Raw genomic sequence first — 18381 nt, 5'->3', positions numbered from 1 at the left:
GGGTGATGGGCCAGCGAGCCCACCAGGGCCCTTCGTGTGCCAGCCATGTCGTGGTACCTTGCTGTCTCCAGGCCTGTTGCAAGAAACACGGCCCTCCCTTCACCTTGGCGCCGTTCCGCCGCACCAAGCCTGGCCAAGTCTGGAGCCCGGCGCTGCGCAGTCCCCTGCAATAAAAACGGTACTGCTGATGTGCTGGGTCCCTGCCACTGCGCGACCCCCCCGCCTTCCCGCCACCTGTCCCGCGACCCCACGATCTCACCCCCTTCCTCCTCATCGCTCCATGCCAGTTCCCCAATCCCCCCCACCCCCGGGGAGACCTCTGCCACCTCCCCCGCACCTGCCTCTCTGCCTGCCCCACCCGTGGCACCGTCCCCTCCCCCCTCACTGGCCTGCCCCCTGTCTCACCTTGGGCCTCTCTCAACCCCTCCACCCAGGAGTCAAAGACGTCCAGGTCTTCCCAGTCCTGGTCACCCTCCCCCGCGTCTATCAATATGGGGGAGACCCAACCGCTCCCACTCAGCTCTTCCCTCCACCCACCTACCCCCTTCACATCTCCTGTTCTCTGCCCCCTTGGCAACCCCCCTCCAACGCCTTGTCTCACCCCCCATGTGCCGACCTTCTGCTCTCTGGCCTAGTCTCCTGTCTGCCCCTCCCAGTTGTCCCCCTGTCTGGCTGGTGAGGGGCTCCCTTTCCTCCCCCCCGCCCTGTACCCCCTACCTGTCCACTTTCAGGGGGCCCTGCTCTCTTTTGGGCTTTCTTGCCCCCCTGCCCCGGGCCTGTTTTGGTGTTCAAAACGCCCTCCTCCGGGCCCCGCCCCCCCACCGCCTTCTGCCCCGGGCGCTGCTTCACCGCGACCTTCCCTCCCTTCTGGGGGATCTCCCCGACGTCAGTCGACGTGCTGGGGAGCTCCCGCGCGTCACCGCGCTGACCCTTCTCTGTCTCCGGTGCCTTCTCCACAAGCGGCCTGTCATTTTCCTCCGCCCCTCGCCTGTCAACGCGGCGCTCTCGCAGTGAGGCGCCTTTCTTAGTGCGCTCCCCGCCCCCTCAGCTAAACTGCGGGCCGCGCCCCTGGCCTCAGTGTGGCCCCCGGCACCCACCTGCAGCTTCTGTGTTTTCCCCGGCGGCGAGCAGGCGAGAATCACCGCCGCCACTCCTGCCGCGGCGCGCCGTGGCGGGCGCGTCGCCTCCACCGGGCCCACCAAGAGGTCCATCCGCCCGCCTCACTCAGCAGGCGGATGGCCTCCAACACACGGTAATCCCCCTTGTCTGCCATCTTTTCTTCGCTTGCCTCTACTACCCAGAAACACGCGCCGACCTGAAAAAATGCCGACCACCACGCTAGACACAAAACCTCTCGCTCCGCTCCCAGCCACCAGGTTTCAATACCTAAAATGGTGGCTGGGTAAAGCGGGAAGCCCCTCTTATCGTTGGGCTTGAAACATGTAAATTTGGGCTGCTTTTGGGCTATACCCAAAAGCAGCCCAAAACGGCAAAATGGCCGCGCCCATGACTCGCTCCCTCCCCCTCCCAAAACAGCCCGGGGGCAGACCTCGTGGCTCGGCTGCCCCCCAAGCCCCTCTTTTTATACCATTGAGCCTCCGCAGTATTTGGCCTTGGAGCTGACCAGATGGGAGCGATCTATACTTTTTCGCTTTAGAGCGGGCTCAATCTACTGGTCTTTATATTTTAAACATTATTTAGATTCAGAGGGATGTTAGGTCGCTCTGTGCCTGTGTGACAACAACTCAGGCCAATCCTTGTTGCATTTTATGTTTTTCTGCAATTTGCACAGATTAGCACGTCAGTACTTTCTAATTCCCTTATTAAGGAGGTTAGGTCTTCGTCACTGCAGTCCTGCACTCCTTCACTTACCCTCTCAGTTTCCCCCGAGATTGTTTTCCACGTCTGTACCTTCTTGAAAGCTGAACTCAGAAACAGACAAACTATGCTGGATTAATCGACAGAATCTTTTATGAGTAGCTTGGTAAAGTACACCGATCACGGTAGGTGAGTGAGGTTTTCTCTTTAATGGTGGTAAAAGGAGCGTATGGCGGAAACTTTTGAGGTCTTTGCCCTCTCTCCATTCTCCGTTCTGGGTTCTTTGTGCTATAACTGCGTACTCACCCCTTAGTCCATAACAGTGCATTTTATTCAGAAAATGTTTTTTATACCCAAGGTTCTTTTAAAATGTTTGATGCCTGATGTATTTTGCGTGCAATATTTTTTATGTAATTGCATGGTACCAATTTTATGTCAAACTTGACCGACTGATTTTGTGTCTTGTTTCACACACTGTATGTCCTTCACCAGTATTTTAAATATTTTTACATTTGTATCATCCAGATTTGAATGGGTGTTCACAGTTATGTGCAATATTTCTTATGTACTTTTATGGTCTTTTGCTTGCAAGACTGAATAAAGATTTTGATGATGATGATTTAATGAAGTATACAGTTGTTCATGCATGATAGGAACCCAGGCCACCCAGAGGATGCACACAACAACTGACGTAACTCTTAGTTTAATATTGCCATTGTTGTCTGGGTGGGGGGAACAATTCATGTTTTTAATTTCATGTTTGAAAACTATCGTTTGAAACAACAAAATACTTCTGAACGCACTGATATAATCAGATGTACTATGGAGAAACGGTTTTGCATTTAAATGAAATACACTATTTGAATTTTGAAGACACTTTATAAAATGTTTACACTTTTGCTGCAAGATGTGTTTAAAAATAAAAGTGTTGCTAAAGTTAAGAGGTGCAGGGCACCTTAGTTACGTTCTTTCTTTAACTTTACGTTCTTTCTTTAACTTCACTTAACCTTTAAATAAATGCTTGCCTGTTTACTTAACATCTTTTTAATGTTTGTGCTGAGTTGAGTAAACAGCAGCTCAGTGCTGCTGTTGACCAGGGGGTCGCATGTAGGGCCATTGCCACGGGGTGCATTTGAGTGCCGGACCAGCCTACATTAATCTCACCCCTCCCCAAATGATCAAGGCAGCTCACACAGGATAGAAGTGCAGGAGTTCAGAACGTATTTGAGTGATAAAAATGCCTTAACGTTTTGTTTTTATCTTGATACATTTGCTGCTGTTCAAAGACAAGTTAAATGTCAGTCTATGTCTTCTGAAAAGCTGCTTTCTATTCTGTTGAGTGGAGATGTTGTTTATTTTTCTTTCTTTGACTGCAAACTGAGAGGATTTTGTAAAGTGAACTATATGACAACCTCACTGGTGTACAGATAGTACCAATGGAATTATACAGTGGTGGGGGGCTTAATCATGCTGCAATGTTGACTAAATTGTGTGGCAAGAAAACACAAATTATGCAGCTTATTGGAGAACATTTTGTGATAGTTTCACTTCCCTTTTTTCATTTGTACGTGTTAGCACTGTCTGGGCAAAGGTTTCACTTCATTAGTACCAGTTTTACATCCAAATACTGCAATAAATAACCAGTCAACACTTCTGTGAAGGTGTTGAAGAGTTTTTAGTAATTTTTGATCTGTCTGAATTAGAAAACAAATTGCTTTCGTTAAAATGTGCAGATTATACAGCAGATGATGGAATATGTGGGAAATGCAGCAAATTCACAATTATGTGGATAATGCCAAAGATTCACATAATTCCACTGGGTTTGCGTACAGGGAGTGTGAAAGAAAGTACTATAGGGTGTCAATTTGTTTGTAATCCACAAAAAATGTAAACACCTGTAAATGAACTATATAAATATTTCAACATATACCAGCAGTTATGAAAGCACAAACGAATCACATTTTGTTTTATAATTCTGAAGTGTGATGGATTTTTTTTAATAGGTTCAAAGCTAATCATGGTGATGCACAACAGATAAATAATGTATTTTATTTGTATAGTGCTTACTATGTCTACGTGTGGCACTGAAGCGCTTACCTACATGGGCAACAAGCTACATCGCATAGGTGGTGTGTGGTTGGAAGGTTGGTGTCTTTGTTTTGTAATCCTATGTTTGAAGTGATTCCATTCTTCGTGTGATGGCCTCCAAGGTATGGTTATAGCATTTTGGGACGCAGCTTGTAGCAATGTGGTGGATGATGAGACACAGACATGCAGTTCGGAGAAGTGTGGCTCAATGATTAAAGCAACATATATGTATGGGTAGCACACCTGCTATTTTCAAATGTGTCCCTTTATTCAAACCATCAAAGTTAAACGTTGCGTGCTCACTGGCGACGTGTTCAGCCCGAACAGCACGTAAAAAACTGAACAACATCATAATGGGACACCTTCAGGCCCCAAGCCTGTGGCACAGGTGGTTGGAAGGAAAGAGAACTTCGTTCCTGAACGAGGAAGGAGGATGTTTGATTGTTAGCAGTTATCCCTGACGAAGGGCCCTAGAGGCCTGAAATGCATTGGATTACAATAAACTGCTTTTTTATGGATTTGGCTTTGGTACATGTCCTTGAAGAGAGGTTCGGATGGCCCATCACGGACATGAGAAACTTGGGAAATGGCTTTTTTTGCATGTGGATTCAAACAGTGTCAAGCGCAAAAGCTGAAAATTAATGCAGTTTAAAAGGAGTGAAATGAGAAATGATTGATAAATTACAAAATGTTATTGCAAATGCAATTTAAAAGGCTGTGCCACAGGCTTGGGGCCTGAAGGTGTCCCATTATGATGTTGTTCAATGGTTAGAGCAGCAGACTCTGATGCAGAGGTCTGGCCCGGGACCAGGGTTCAATTCCCACCTCGGCAGGTCTTGGACTAAATTTCCTCGGACCTGATAATTCTCGCCTCGGTGCCTATTCTATTCATGGGTCCCACTCTGCAACTCTTGGCAATAGCTTGCTTAATCTCCACAACGGCCCCACCAGCGCTGGGATGCCTGGCTTCACCTTGGGGGTGTCCAGGAGTGGACATTTCACAGGGAAAAGCCAGGAAGGGTTCCACAGCGGTATGCGTTACAGCGCCAGGACACCCCAGTTGGGGTATAAGTGCGCTTTACAAGTACAAATTTCAATTTAATTTCATTTCATTTATGGGTTTTCAGTGCACTGATAGCATCCAACAGCTCTGCAGGACCCTTTATGGTATTGTATGATTATAGTCTGCTAGCTGCTTACTGTAAATTCTGTAATTTTGAGACAGATTTACTTACATTTCATACAAGTCAATACAGCAAGGCAACTTGCTGTGCTGCATTGTGTGAAAGGGAAGCAGCAGAAATGCACCATATTTAAAGGGTAGAGCACATTTCTGCTCCCTCCTAGTGCTTGTGCAGTGTGTGCTGCCTTGCACCAATGCAGACACCCTTGTACTATGGTGCAAGGGTGCCTACATTAAGGGCACAATTGTTTTGTGCAAGAAGGAGCACCTTCCTGCACAAAACAATCCTTAGAGGCATATTCATCTTTCTATATGTGTTTCAGAATGCCGCCCACATAGAAATAGGAAGTTACAAATTAAATATATTTCTTCTCTTTACGCCTTTCTGAGGAAGGCATAGCATTCTGACAAATGTGCAGCTTTACTAGCTTTAGTAAATCTAAGACTGCAAAATCAATGGAGGATGCATGAAAATGCCCATGTTCCACTCATGGAACGCCTTGCCAATGCAAGATAACTCTAGGTAGGGCTATGCGCTGCCTTGTGTTACTTTGTATTTACTAAACTACACAAAGCCATGCAAAATGGCTTTGAATAGCTTTGTAAATACCAAAAGTAATTTTGTCAGGCTGAACCACAAAAGTGATGCAACCCCGATGCAAAGTAAATCTGCCCCCAGTGTATAATTCTAGGCCAGATCTGGGATTGTTGGAGAGAGAGAGAAGTGGAGAGATCTGCTGGGGTGTGCATTGTTGATATCATCTTATATCTGAACGTCTTTGTGAGATGAAAAGATGTGGCCATAATGTAGATATTTAGGACCTGCAGCCAAGGACTGGATTAAAGTCCTTAGACTGACCGGCAGTATGTGACAGATCTCTTCCATTATTCGATGTCTGTTCATTTAGTGATGGCTGGTTTATTGGCTTTACAGTACTGGTGAAGGACAAACCTCATAGCACATATGCCTCAATTGAACGTAAGTTGTGTAAGCTACGTTGAATGCTGACCGCTGGATCTTGGTATTATTGTGGGTCGGAAATATTATAAAGGAACTTACTTAACTAAATAATACCCTGGCAAAGCATAGATCAGCCCGTCTTAACTTATCTGTTTATCGAATGTAGTTTGCTGGTTGGGTTGTTTCCAGCCTGTGGATTGCATACTAAAGATTGAGCTTGAGGGTGAGACTGTCATGCCAGGTTCTGTGGCTTGGATGTGTGGTGATGAAGTTGTTTTGGAAACAGCCATGTTTTCAGCTCTCTTCTGAAGTGTATGTGCTCCTGGATGCTCTGAATGCTCACTGATAGTAAATTCCACAGCTTGGCAGCTTGTAAAGAGAAAGCAGTGCCTTCTATGGATTTCTTACGGTAAGATGGTATGATAAGTGGTACAAGCCTGAAGCGCAGTGTCCTGATTTGTTTGAATTGCTTGAATTTAGCTCGTAGGTATTAGCAATCCTTTTCTTTGGAGGTTTTGTGAACAAAGCAGAGTGCCTTGAACATTTTCCTACCTGCTATCGGAAGCCAGTGGAGTGATTGCAAGGCTGGAGTCATGTGTTCTCTTGGGTGAAGGCAGAGAAGTAGTCTTGCAGCAGCATTTTGGATATGTTGTATTTTGCATATGATGAACGCAGGTGCACCAAGATATAGGCTGTCACCATAGTCAAACTTGTAAACTATGAGTGTGATGATGGCTTGCAGTATCTGTTGGTATCCAAGGTATGGGAGGATGAAACATAGTGTTTTCATCGTGTAGAAGAAATTCTGTTTTACGTTTTTAACATGTGGTATCAAATATAGCTCTGACTCCATGGTTAGGCCTAGGTTTCTTACTTCTCTTGACATTGTTGGAGGAGTCTCATTATCCTACGGCCATACGGTGGTAGGCTGGTGTTTTTGTCTGCAGGGCATACTCTCTGCATGTGTTTATTTATGGCCCAGAGGCAGTCTTCAAATTGCAGAGGTCTTCCAGACCATCAATATGTAAATTTGGGTGTCATATACATGGTTGTAACAGCTGAAGTTGAATAATTTAATCAGGTGTGGTAAGTGGATTATGTAGATGTTGAATGATAGAGGGGGATGTGATGGACCCCTGTGGGATGACACACTTTATGAGAAACTGATATGAAAGGTAGTACCAACACTAGTTCGCTGTCCCAGCTGAGAGGCCAAGAATTTCATGTGCATCGGCTGAACTCCCTTCTCACCTTTCATATATGGTATGCCAATCAAGACTTTGCTGGGTGAAGTGATTGCACAACTTTATAGGACATTGAGTCATGTTTTTCCTTAAGGCAATACCTTCCATGATATATCCTATTTCTTATACATAAGTGGTTGTCACTACCAGTCACTCTGAAGCAATGTCCAATCTGGAAACTCTTTGATTAGCCTATTGTGCTGGGGCAGAGTTAACACAAGTCAGGTACAAGTTACATTTGACTGACATTGCATTAGCCCACATTGACTTGTTGTCAAATTTAGCCTGGCGAGATAATGTATCTGCTCTAGAGATCGTTATTTTTTTTGCAGGACCCTGATCATTTTTTAGGTTAATGTGTCTGCTGCCAAGGGCAGCAAATACCCTAACTAGCTGTAGTGTAAATATTAAATGACCCAATATAGCCTGTCATGTCACAGACTAGCTTTCAAAAATTGTCTTTTATCTAGATAACCCTGCCATGCTCAACACAATGAGGATTCATCTCATTGAACCAAATATTGTGGAAGCCATAATCAGGGCATTTGAGGGTGAAAGCATTTGTAATTTAATTGACCTCTCTACACATCTCTGCAGAACATTGACTAACATTTTTGAGTTTCGTATATTGTAATTTAAGGTCTATGTTGTATGAATTCACATTTTTTTTAATTAATTGACTTCTTTGAAATTCTGCTTTACCTTTATCTAATTTATGGTCATAGCCCATAAGTTGCTGTTTTGAGGTCCTATAAAAGTAATGTACTAAATAATAATAATAATCCTGTATTTGTAAAGCGCACAGCTACCCGTAGTAGGTTTCCCGGCGCTGGGGGCCGTCGGAAAGATTAAGCAAGCTATTGCCCAGAGTCACATGGTGCTGGGCAGACCCCTGCCGCCGTTGCCAAGTATCAAACCGTGATCCCCAGCATCCGGCGTCAGTCGCCCTGGCCCCTGCGCCACACCTCTTCCACAATACACAATATTTGGTGAACATTTGGGGAATCATTTTTAATGGGAGAAGCGTGGGAATGTTGGGTGATAGGAATTTCTATGATCTAGCCAAAGATTGGTGTTTGCAAGGGATTCCGTGTAAGAAAAGGTACTGGGATGTATGCAAGCTACACCTCCCCGGATTACCCTAGGCACCTTGTTTTTAAACATGTCTGGGCATGGCAGGTTTTCCTGGATGCTGAACGAGCCCTAGCCTAAATAAGGCAGCTACCCACATCACAAAAATTGGTAAATATGCAAGGCAGAATCTTGCTGTTTCCTTGTGTATTAGGGGCCTTTGAGAGCAGCTCCTTTCGTGGGTGATAGCACAGTCACACAAGTGTGGTACAATTGTTATTGGGAGAAGACGAGGAACGCTGTGAGGTAGGACATTTGAAGATCCCAGCAGACTCCATTAGTGATGTCTGCTAATCATTTTTGTTTTGCTATGTAACTGTGCTATGCAATACAGCAAAACAAAGAATCTTTGCATGCTGACTTTGATTTTGGAAGAGAAAACTTTTCTGGTGTTTTTACCAGAAACATTTTTTTTTCTAGTACTGTGGATGACTCGTTGAAGCCCACCGCACTGTGAAGGGAGCGAGGTGCACGTCAACGGGTCGTCTTCTGCCCTAAAGCAGTTAAACCCGTCAAATCCATGCAGCCTGATGTCCTGCCTAACAAGAATTGACAACAAGCTGCAGGGATATTATGGCTACTTGCACTAACTTCTTTGTTCCATGATAGTAAGGGATATCTTCAGTTCCGGAAGGCCCCGAGGACGGTAGGCTTCTGGGAATGGGGAGCAGCAAAAAGCACAGTTGTCAAAGAAAGGTTGCAAGTCCTGCTAATAGCCATGCACAGCCAAGAGCAACTTTCAGTTGATAAACATGATTGAGGGAAAAGAGGACTAGAGAGAGAATAACAAATATTGAGAAATAGAAAGACAATAGAAGAAAAGATAGAGAGATAAGGTTCTAGAAAAGGAGGGAAGATTGAGAGAAAGAAAGGAGAGTAAATAGACATGGCAAGAGAGAGAGAATGAGAGACGGGAATGGGAAGATAGATATAGCAGCAAACAGAATGGGATAGTGGTTCCCTGCAGGCTAGCTAGTACCCCAACCCCATTTATCCCTTTGCCCTTGTCCCTTTTCCCCCACCCCACATTAAGTTAGTATTATTTGCTGTTCATAGGAATTAGATATCAATCTTCTGTAGTTTCTCCCACCACTGTGGGTTGGTGGCAAGGAACAGGTGAATGTAACCTATTATTATGTATGTATTCGTCTAGCTCTGTTCATATGTTTGAATACTCAATAAAGAATTACAACACAAAAAAAAAGAATGGGATAGTGGGGAAAAGGTTAAGAGAGGCAATAGGGACAGAGTTCGGAACAGATTAGACAGAGCAAGAGCGAGCCTAAAGGAGCAAAATGAAAGCTAGGTACACGTAGAGAAACAATAATTAGGGATTGTAAGTGGAACTTATAGGTTGTCATGTTTTCGGAATTCAACTGCTCAAATGTAATTTTAAAGCACACTTCTGCATTTTATTTTTTAGAAGGGATCTTAGTGTAAGATCCAAAAAATCACCTTGACTGTTGGTCTTTGAAATCCTAGTAAGGTCCAACCATTGTTACTTGATCCACATTTCTTTTTGCAAATGTATTAACAATGGCACTCCCTTCTTATTTGTTACTATATACTGTTGGTGAGAAATGATGCCACTTTCTCTTTTAATGTGTATAAAAAATGTCTACATTTGCTCTTATAATTGATGAAAAGGACAACCCATTTACTCAAAAGTATAGGTTCTCTTAAGGAGGTGATTTGGCTTTCTAGTGTACATTTAAAAACGTCAGTCTTTCAACTGCTTTGTAACATGAAGTTTGACTTGTATCTACACCTGTGGTAATGACAAACAATACTTTTGCAAGGAAATATTTTTCATTTCTAGTAGAAATGTATTTATTTATTATGTATTTATTTATCAGATTTATAAAGCGCACTACCACCTTACAGGCATCCTGGCGCTGAGGCTCCAAAAAGAGTGGCAGAGAGAGGGAATGGAAGGATAGCACCCGGTTAGACCTTAGGAAACAGCCAGGTTTTCAAGCATTTCCTAAAAGGGAGAAGATCCTCAATTTGTCGGATCTCCAAGGGCAGACTATTCCAGAGTTTAGCAGCAGCAACTCCAAAAGATCTACCCCCTGCCCTAGCTTTCTTAAATCTAGGTACTCTCACCAGACGTGCCGTTGCTGAGCGGAGTACTCTATTTGGAGTGTACCAGACAAATTTAGCTTGCAGTGATCTAGGACCAGACCCATGAAGGGCTTTAAAAACAAGGCAGAGGGACTTAAATTGTACTCTCTGCCTAAGGGGGAGCCAGTGGAGTTCAGCCATAGCCGCTGAGGCAGAGGATCTTCTAGGCCAGCCAAGGACCAGCCTAGCAGCGGCAGACTGAATTCTTTGGAGTCTATCCATCAGCGAACTCGGAGACTCAAGCAGCAGAGCGTTACAATAATCGAGTCTGCTCAGGATAGTACACCTGACCACTAGAGCCCGAGCCTGAGAGGGAAGTAGCGGTAAGATCTTTCGGAGGGACCTGATAAGGGCAAAGCAGCAGGACACAGTTTTTGCCACCTGAGCCTCCATGCTCAGCTTGCTGTCCATCATAACGCCCAAATTGCGGACGGTTTTAACCGGTTGAACCTTTACAGATGTTTCTGGAGGCCAAAAGTTATCTGGAAAAGGGCGAGGAATCCGACTCCCAGCGCAAAAAAGCACCTCAGTCTTGCTGGCGTTAAACTGCAGGGAGTTTTTTTGTAACCAGCCAGAGGTGTCCCACAAACAATCATGAAGTGTCTCCAGCAGGATCGATTCCTCACCCTCCCAAGACAAAATTAGTTGGGTGTCATCTGCGTAATTGATTGCATTGACCTTATAAGACTTGATCAGTGTGATCAAGGGTTTCAAATAGAGATTGAACAGAATCGGACTAACTACCGAACCCTGAGGAACCCCTTGTGCCACCGAAGAGAACGCAGATTGAAAAGGGGGGAGGGACACCGCCTGCTGCCTGTCCTGCAAAAGAGAGCGGAACCAGCGCAAGGCCCTGCCACTCACCCCGGCCTCACTCAATCTTACCAGGAGGATCTCGTGGTTTACCGTATCAAATGCGGCAGACAGGTCAAGCAGGATCAGAGCTTCTGTCTGACCCCTATCTGCACGCCTTTGAAGATCATCCATAGCGGTAATCAACGCCGTCTCGGTCCCATGGGCCAGGCAAAAGCCAAATTGTATTTCTTCCAGACATTGGTGCTGCTCCAGATGCTGCTCCAGATGTTTGGAAAGAAGTCTTCCGTGCTTTCAACATTCACCACTCAAAAAAGAGCATTTTCGTCCAATCAATGTTAGCCACATACTTAAGGATTCTATGCAAGAAGTCTACTGCATGTGTAACAGTTGAGAATGTCCATAATTAGGCTGCTGTCTGCTAATTTATGGCTCCTCTAATTGGAGATGAAACTAGTATCCTCAGCCAGGCCACAGTCCTCAAATGGACCCATCCCAGGCTCACACAATCACCTAACCTTTACCATGCCTACTTGTCATGCTTGTGGATGTCTAACAGAGCTCTCCTTTTGTACAACACCGTGCGCACAACCTGCCTGTAACTATGGGGGGTGTATGCCAATGTGAGAGACTGCTTCAAGTCCATGCAGTTTTCAATAGTGCTTTTGATCAAATGTAATTGAACTATCTATCTTTTATCACATCCTTATAGTGAAATTCGTTGTAGGACATTCTCAATACCACCTGTAAAATGACATTTAAATTCTATTTAGTTTTCACCCTTTTAAAGCCCTAAAATGTTTAAAACACACTGTTTGCGACTAGTTTCCCCAAACTTTCTGGATGGATATACTCTAATCTCTCTGTAAAGTTAGTTTAAATTAGTGGCAAGTGAAATTAAAACTTGACCACAGAATTTGGTCAGAATTAGGAAATTCCACACTACAAACCTGATGAAATTTCCTAGATTTACATGAGGTAAGGTTTATCCTTTTGGGCCTTTCAGGTGGGATGTTTCCTGAGGTAGAATATCCCTGATAGGACATCCTCCAGCAAAACAATTTTGAGTGTGGAGGCTGGAGATCTACCACAAGAGATTGGTGGGGAGGGCTCTGAGCTGAGGCCAGCATATTTTTTTTAAGAACTTGATAAGCTTTACATTTCACAAAGCTTGAACAGTTTAGAAAATACACAAAGTTGTGAGTCAGCCTACTTTACAACTTTACACCCATTTACTTTAAATTCCATCTAACTGATAGAATTTAAAGTTGGAGTGTGAAAAGTTGATTGAGTGTGCTTTAATAACCACTCTTTCCTTCACACAGAATCACACAGTGTGCACCTGAATATCAAGGGCACAGAATATCGAGAACAGCACAACAAATCTAAAATGCCGACAGATAAAAAGAATTCTATACCCACCACCACATATATGTACCTACAAGATACATATTTTGTTACGGTATGTAGAGTTAGGAATAGTAAATCTTTACTTCCTTGTATAGACTTACCTTTCAATACTCTGTCATTATATTCTTGTACCACGATATTCTGGGGGTCGATATTTAGTAGTGCAACCAGTATTTGGGAAAGAATTCACCTATAGAGCACAGCTTTACTGTTTGGTCATAGCTGAAGGCCATGCCCCCCTAAAAATATACTTCTGGCTATGTGCCTGGCCGCATGTGAAGGTCAGGAGGGCTGCATGCCCCAGGCTGTAATTTGAGTATCAGTGCATTAAACTAATCACACATATATACTTACATATATCATGGATTCAGATTTTGTCATTGATTTAAACACATCCCCCAGCTTGACTCGTTCTGCCTTTGACAGTATGACACTAGAGTGCCTTTAACTTGCTATCACCGTGTGTACTTTGACTATGAACCTTGGATTTGTTGTACTGTATAGCTAATTATTTACAGCCTTGAAAAAGTCCCAGGCCTGTGCATCACCAAAGAACAAAACGTGTGTTGGCTGGCCAACCATTCACTGGTAAGCTGTTACCACCATGGAGATGGATGAAAATGGAAGCAAAACGAAATAAAAGTTGTCTATATCAAAGCAAATAAGGAATGTATTGGTGATAATAACATGTCATAAATATCTCAGGGTACAAATGATTATATATTTGAACCTCTAAATCCAGGTGAAAGAATCCCTACTATCAGACTGATCTCAGACGAGCCAGTCCAGTGTTAACGCCTCTGACTTGTATGCACTCCTCCGGTTTCATGGGGTGCCACCGATATCAATGTCAGTTTGTAGATGCCACATACATCACCTATTCAAGTATTAACACCTAGCCCCGCCCCCCCCCCATACCCTTCAAAGAGGTTTAAAGGAGCTATAAACAAATCTGCTCTTTTGTCAATCAGTGTCAACTCAATCTTTTGTGTAGACCATCGGTCTCCCCAGATTATCAAAACTCACCTTCCTGTTGTGGAATCTGGGAGGTAGTGTGGCTTTATTGTTAATACCCCTAGTAGAGAGATGTGATAACTCTTCTAAAACAGAGCTAAAAAGTCTACATTTACTAGTTCTGTTGATAATGAATTCCTAAAACAGGGTAATGCAGATTGTATTGCTTACCATTCTTCTTTTAATCAATTATTTGAGCTACAAATTGGCCAGAAGATAGGGAGCTACACCATTTTATTGGGGATTAAAAAACATGAAAAGTTATGATCTGGGGTACAGAATGCCCCTGAATCTTGTTCGGATCCAATTGATTTGATAATGCAATTGGATCATCACTTACAGGAAAAAAGAAGCAAGAAAAGTAAAACATCGCAATATGATAATATATTGCGAGAAGAGAGAACACGCTGCCAAATCTTTAGCTGGTTCTGAACCACTGCAGATTGACACAGTTAAGCTCTCAGTTTTGGAAAGCAAATGAGTGCACAAACAGGCATCAAAATTCGACTTTTGTCCAGTTAACATCTACAAACAGAGGCCAAACTGAGGAAGTAAACCAGATTCTTGAAACGTATCTTCGTTATCAACGTGATGAAGATTGGGAGATGATATTATGGCTAGAGGAGTTTGTGTATAAAATAATGCGTCTCGTGCATCTCCGGGTTTTTCTCCTGCTTGTGGTAACAAGAATTACTAACTTTGGGGAGTTTTTTTCGTTTCTTGTTAGTTTGGGTGCAGAAGTAGTAGCTATCTCGTTTCCTTACTCCTGCGGCGGTACAGAATGGTTGTTTTCTGAGACAGTGCGTCATTTCCGGGCTGTTAGAACGATGCGCACTTCCGTGGGGAAGACACTGTAGACATTCTCCAGACTCGGGTGTTAAGAGGCTTCAGGCGTTAAATGCAGACGCATGTCTTCAAGGCCCGTTCTTGTGAGGTACTTGTAGCTTCAGGCGAGTATTCCCGCCGTTACTTCTTCCTGCGAAAACGAGTTTATTATATAACTGACGTATCAAGTGACCCTAAAACCGTTGCTGGCAGTTTCGAATGTTTTGCCTGCCATCAACGGCCCTTCACTCGGCAGGCGCGGCTTGGACGCAGTTTAGTGGTTAATGCTGAGTAACTTGCGGCCGGAGCAAGAGTGAAGCCGCGGAAACAGGCCCAGCGGTCATTTGCTTTAATGACGGGATTTGTGGTTTTCCGGTCCTGTTTCGAACAGTGCAGTGCGTGCAGAGACTGCGCTCGAGGTGAAGTAAAACGTATTGGTGGCAGTAGTCCAGGGAGTGGTTACGATATTTGTGTGCCTGAGTGAGGTCAAGTCTAAGTACTAAGAAGCTCAGTTGTACGCTCAGTATTCTAGTTAGCGCCGCAAGGTCTGAGGGTGACTTGGTAAATGAACAGGTAGCAGCACACGGGATGGAAGGCGATATTTCCACGTCTGTGTGATGTAGAGTAACTCAGGAGTACGCGGCTATGTATTGTAATTACCCTCTGGGTCTGAGCCTGATTTATTCTGAACCATCTCACTAGAATGTTATTCTGGGTGTAGGAAGAAGACTTTAATTTGGATTGGTCTGATCAGGAAAGATGTTTGGCAGAGTGAAAAAGCAATAGTCCAGCCTCATGGAAATACTTACCCTTCATCTAAAAATCTTTTTTAGGAGGACTTGCAGAGATTCTTTCCTTCGAGCAGAAGACTTCCAGTCCTTGCACAGCAGAAGAGTGTGATAAATACCTAGCAATAATGATGCGAGTTTCTCACATAGGTCGGCAAAGGGAACAAGGCCGTTCTTATTCCATTCACACCAGACAAGGGACTCACCTGAGGTTCAGAAACCCCTGAGGTCTTCCCTCCTTCCTCCTCGCAAGTCTGCGGAAGGTTTGTGTGTCTTCAAGGCGGAACCGACGCTGGTTTACGGGTCTGGAGTAGGGTGGGATTACAGCGCTCCCGCAAATAAACTTTTAAGAGACAGAAGGAGCTAGTGGCCAAATGAAAAAATATTCTGTAATTCACACGTGAGAGAACATAAAAGATCACTCGAGGAGAACTATTCTAATTACTTTAAAATGCCTTTGTGAGTAGGCCCACCCGTCTTCTCTTTTATGTACTGTAAGGCACATGTCAATGTATTCCAATACCCTTGATGACTGTGGAGCTGTCTATGGTGCTGAATCGCATATTGGTCCACTGTTTCCAAAGGAGACCCCTGAGCGGACCCTAACCGGTTCTTGAAATGTCCTGTTAGCACCCAATGTCTCACCCTTAGCTGTGGTCTGAGCATCGGACGAGTCTGATAGAGCCACCAGATACTGATCGAGAGGAGACCAAATATCCTGGGGCATACATGTTACCAAGAAGAATGTTGAACACTTGTCCGCAGCGTTATTACAATAAATGAGATCCGTAATGCACTTGTCAATGAGCGGGAGTAAACCCTGCCCCATCTCATTCTCAGACAATGCTTGGCTAGCGACAGAGCCAAAGCTGTGTATTATCTCACATTGAGAGGAATGTATTTAACATATCCAAGCAGAGCACACATAGGGAACCTTTAACCTATCATTTTGTCATTTTCCTTAAAGACCCCTTGCCCATACAATATTATACCTGGGCACCATCAACAAATGCATTAGATTTGCCTCATCCCAGTTGCACCACCAACTCCTGGCTTCAGTCACTAGCAGCCTAGCCGAGGAGTAGTAACACCACTGTATGAATTTAAAGAGTGTGAGCCTATGTCTGCTGTTAAGTGAGCCACTCTTAATTTATATGAACAGCAATACAGCCACTGCTCATCCGAAATTGCGTGCTCCCCAGCTCTTTCCTATTTACACCGTGCGCAGTCCACAGCCACTGGAAGGTAACTCGGGACAGTCTGTGTAGCCTAGAGAGACACGTTTTAGCCAAGAGATACTCACAAGTCTGTATAAGATAAGTGAGTGGAGCAAATGGTCTAGTTCACAAGGAAAGCCCCCTCCTGAGACCTTCATTGACTGATTGATCCGGCAATATAGGAACATTTCTAGTGCTGTTGGAGCCGAGTGAATCTCTTTGAATTGCTCGATGGAAATAAGTGTTATCTGCACATCTCATGCACAGGCCCACGACCGAAAAACTAGAACAGGCATCTCTCAGCACAGGTAGCCATGAGCGCCAGGTCGCTCACATCGCGGGCGAATAAAGTAAATGAAGGCCACCCTTTTTCTTAAGCCAACTCCATGACTTTGTGGTGGCACTCAGAGGGTCAATGCACAACTGCGTCCTCTGCGAGGGGCAAGCAGCCTGGATACAAGGGATCCAGCATCACAGGCCTCTTGCGCAAGCGTTGATGTCCATAAATAGGCAGAGTGAGCCTGCCCTACGTGCTAATAAAGCGCTATGGATGGAGTGAGCAGTCCACCCCTCTCATACAGTAAAGTAAGTGTAGACCATTTAATTCTGGGGTATTTACTGGCCAAGTGAACCTACGGAGCAGGGTTTTCAATGTATTGAAAAAAGGGGCTATAGTAATGTTATGAAACAGGCATAACATTCTTAGTAGGGTTACCGTCTTCTTGAAAGCGATTCTCCCTGCTATCGAAAGCAGGAGTTTAATCAATTGCCTCTTCTTGTTTGCTAATCTGACAACAGCAGCTACAGTGAAACACCTCCACGCGTCTCTCCGCACCTAGAGGCATAAATATTGCACGGGGCCCGAAGTCCACCTGACATCGTTGCCTTTTCTCTTCTGTGTTGCCCCAGCCTCTGTCGCCCCTCACCCTGGCCCTTTTTTCTGGACTCTGCTCTCCTCCCAGGCCCCCTAACATGCCATCCGCTCAGACTCCTTGGTTGCCTCCATCTCTCACCTCTTCACCTTTCTTTGTGGACTCTCTGTAGTTGTTCTATCTGTCTCCCCATCCCAACCCCTCTCTCTTCAGACTCCCGGGCCCCATCTCACCTTCCTGTCTTCATAGCTCTGCCCCACCCCCACTCATATTTTACGCATTTGCCTTTCTCTAGCCCCAACTTTACACCCATGTCTCTATATTTGTATTTCCCCCCAACTCTCAGCTGTCTACTGCTCCCCTCTATCTGCCATGCCCCCTCTCTGCACGGGACACCGGATTCTAACACTGGCAGTAAGCTGCGAGGCCTAGTTGGCCTGGGCATCTCGGTTGGCTCATGTACCTGCTGCTCCAGACCCCGCCTGGTCACTACTCAGCATCCGTGAGCGCAGCGATCATCCTTACAATGGGACGGTGGACGGGAGGGAGCATTGGAGAAGCCGCCGCCCCCTCACTCATTCCGGGGGGCTGGCGAGGAGTCCTGGGGTGCCCTCCTGGATACCCACCCTGGGCGCGGAGGCTGGAAGTGAGGCGGGGGGAGGCTGCAGCCTCCGTTACCATGGCGCTCCATCCCGGATTTGCTGACATCACCGCCTGCTGCATCTCCTAATGGGAGCGGAGCGATGCCGCCCTAGCCTCTCTCTCTCTCTCTCCCTCTCGCGCCTCTCCCGGCGGGCCCTCCCTTGCCACCCCGCTCGCATCGCCCCATTTGGACCATTAATGAGCGAGTGCACGACGCGTGGATTAAAAGGCTCGGGCATTAGCCCGCATCG

This window comes from Lissotriton helveticus, chromosome 5_1, assembly GCF_964261635.1.
Source record: "Lissotriton helveticus chromosome 5_1, aLisHel1.1, whole genome shotgun sequence".
Taxonomy (NCBI): Eukaryota; Metazoa; Chordata; class Amphibia; order Caudata; family Salamandridae; genus Lissotriton; species Lissotriton helveticus.
This window is presented reverse-complemented; position numbering follows the sequence as displayed.